This window comes from Pteronotus mesoamericanus, unplaced genomic scaffold (assembly GCF_021234165.1).
Source record: "Pteronotus mesoamericanus isolate MK-2021 breed Mesoamerican mustached bat unplaced genomic scaffold, CSHL_Meso_final scaffold_12, whole genome shotgun sequence".
NCBI lineage: Eukaryota > Metazoa > Chordata > Mammalia > Chiroptera > Mormoopidae > Pteronotus > Pteronotus mesoamericanus.
Window position 1 is genome coordinate 5,993,787 of NW_026555303.1, and position 2,827 is coordinate 5,996,613.

Here is a 2,827-nt window from a genome sequence, read left to right on the forward strand (position 1 = left end):
CACACAAATAAGAAAGTACAGGAAGAAGGCAAAGTAGAGAAAGACAAGGGAAGGGTACTATATGAGATTTGAAATCATAATAAAATTTATATATATATATATATATATATATATATATATATATATAAATCTAAATAAAGTTAATGAAAACTAGAAGACCAAAATATAGTGAATTAGTTGGAATACACCTGAAGAAAATAAAAGGTTAAAGGGCTATGCAAGAGGAAAAAAATAACCCATATTCTGAAGGAGAATGAGGTGGAATTTTTCTCAGCAGAGTTTGGTGTATGCTTTTTGTCTTCTCCTTCTGGATCTATCTCTGGTTTTTTATCAGCTCAAGATCCAGGGGTGGGTCATCCATCTTGTAGCTACACCATGTATACCACCTTCACCTGCCTCTACAGGGGACTTATATTGAGATTGGGAAGGTGGGACCCCTGGGCCTCCCCTGGGAGGTGCCATTCAGTCTTCTGGGAAATTTGTTGTTGTGTCCCCCTGCCCCTGCACTACCCATCTTGATCTGTCCCAGCTTATTTCCAATAATATATAGTTTCCAGTGAATTAGCTGTCCACTTCAAAGGAGGGGCCAATCTGTGTAAGATGGTGAGCTCTTTCCTGCTTGGTGATGTTGGCAGCTGTGTGTGAGCTGAGGCAGGATGGGGTTCTGATTACCTCTTGCTTCACCAATTTCTGATCTCCTTGGCTCGCTGGTCTCAGTGGAATAGGGCCCTGGGGAACAGTGTATTTCGTCTGCTTAAGAGAAGTTCAAAATGGGTCCTTTTAGAGATTCTCTTCCTGCCTTTCTCCTGTGGATATGCATCTGGCAGGGGTTCTTGAGACTGTACTGACTGTTCTGCCAATCCTGTAGGAAGTGGAGGCTGGGTAGTCTTTCCCTTCCCAGAGGTTTGATTTTTGCTGGTGAAGTGGGGGTAGCACTTGGCTGTAAATCTCAGGTGCTCAGCTCTTGCCCATATAATCCCCAGCCCACTGCCCTCATAGTACACACAGCCCCAAACTTTGTTTTGTACAGCCCCCAGCTTGCTAACTGCATTGGGCTGGGGCCAGAAAACCCTTTGCTGTGTGATTTCCTGATCTCCCTGCCCAGCTGTATTCAGTAGAAGCAAACTGCGCTTTCAATCTTGTTACTTTGTTGGCAGGGCATCTGCACATGAGGTACCTGCCCAGCTCACCTCAATTCTCCTTTTAAAAAGTCTTTCCGTGGCACACCCTCTGCAGCAACAAGTCACAGTCTGGCTTTCAGCATACAACACCACTCCAAAAAGCCAGAAGTCTCTCATGGGCATGTATGGCCGCAGCCTGCCTCCACCCAACCCAGGTACAGATAGAGTCCTCCCTCTCTCTGGCACTCTCCTGGTTGGCATTTGGAGCTGCAGCTATGGATGATGAGCTGCTCACTGTGTGCATGTAGTTTGGATCTCCCCAGCCTTACCCATCCTCTCAAGTCGCTCATGGCCTGGGTCTCTAGGCTTCCTTCCCAGGACTGGAGCCTCCTGCCCTGGTAGGGGAAGGAGCCATAAAACTATGATTATCGATCAATCTCTCTGTATCTACAGGCACCAGTCAAGGAATATTTCCCCTTCAAATTATACAATCTCCTTAACACCTGTTGTGAAACATCTTCTGTCCTCTTTGGCTCAAAACTTCATATCAGCTAAGATTCCACTGATTGTTCAGGTTACTTGTTAGAAAATCAGCTGAGAATCCGAGTTGGGGACCAGAGCAACTGGACTCATCTTCTACCTACGGGGCCTCCATCTTCTACTTTCTGATTTTTTTATATGTATATGTTGTAAGGAAGGAAATCTTTTCCTTTCCCCTTCTAGGTTTTTTGGCAGGCCTTATAGCTAAATTGACACAAAACAGATAGACAGGAGAAAACCAAATTAATTTTGTATGTACAGAAGCTCATAGGAATATGAGACTCAAGGAAGTAACCAAAGAAGTCATCTTTCATACCATTTAGACAAAGAAATAATAAATGTGTGAAGAATTAACAAGACAAAGGAGTTAAGGCTTGGGGTAATAAATTGGTGAAAAAGTGAGAAAATTTGTTTATACAGACTTCTTGGCCCTAAATTCCCTATCTTTGGTGATAAGGATGCTTTTTACATCTAGTACAAGGTGGGTACATTTCACATGGGAGATTTATGTTCTCTTTCAGGGAAACAAAGGAGGGTAAGAGTGTTCTCTTTTGTACTGGCTGTTTCTTAAATAATTTTTTATTTTATTATTTTATTTTATTTTAATTTTTTATTTATTGTTGTTCAGTTACAGCTGTCTTGCCTTTTTCCCCATTGCCCACCCCTACCTTGTATCCCCTACTCCCACAGTCAATTACCCCCATTATACATGCCCATGAGTCCTATTATTGTTCCTTTGCTTGCCCCTTCCTGTTCTTTCCCATTATCCCCTCCCCACTCCCTTCTGGTCACTGTCAGTTTGTTCTTTATTTCCAAGTCTCTGGTTCTATTTTGCTCATTTGTTGGCTTTGTTGATTAGGTTGCACTTATAAGTGAGATCATATAGTACTTGTCTTTCTCCACATGACTCATTTCACTTAGCATAATACTCTCTGGTTCAAAGGATCAGTAAATCCAGGAGCTGCTTCTTTGGAGAGGTAAACAAAATTGACAACCCTTTAACCAGACTCATCAAGATAAAAAGAGAGAGCACCCCTAAAAATAACATCAGAATTGAAAGAGGAGAAGTAACAACTTATTCCACAGAAGTACAAAGGAATGTAAGAAGTAAACCTACTCTACAGAAGTACAAAGGAATGTAAGAAGTTAATAAGAAAAATTGTATG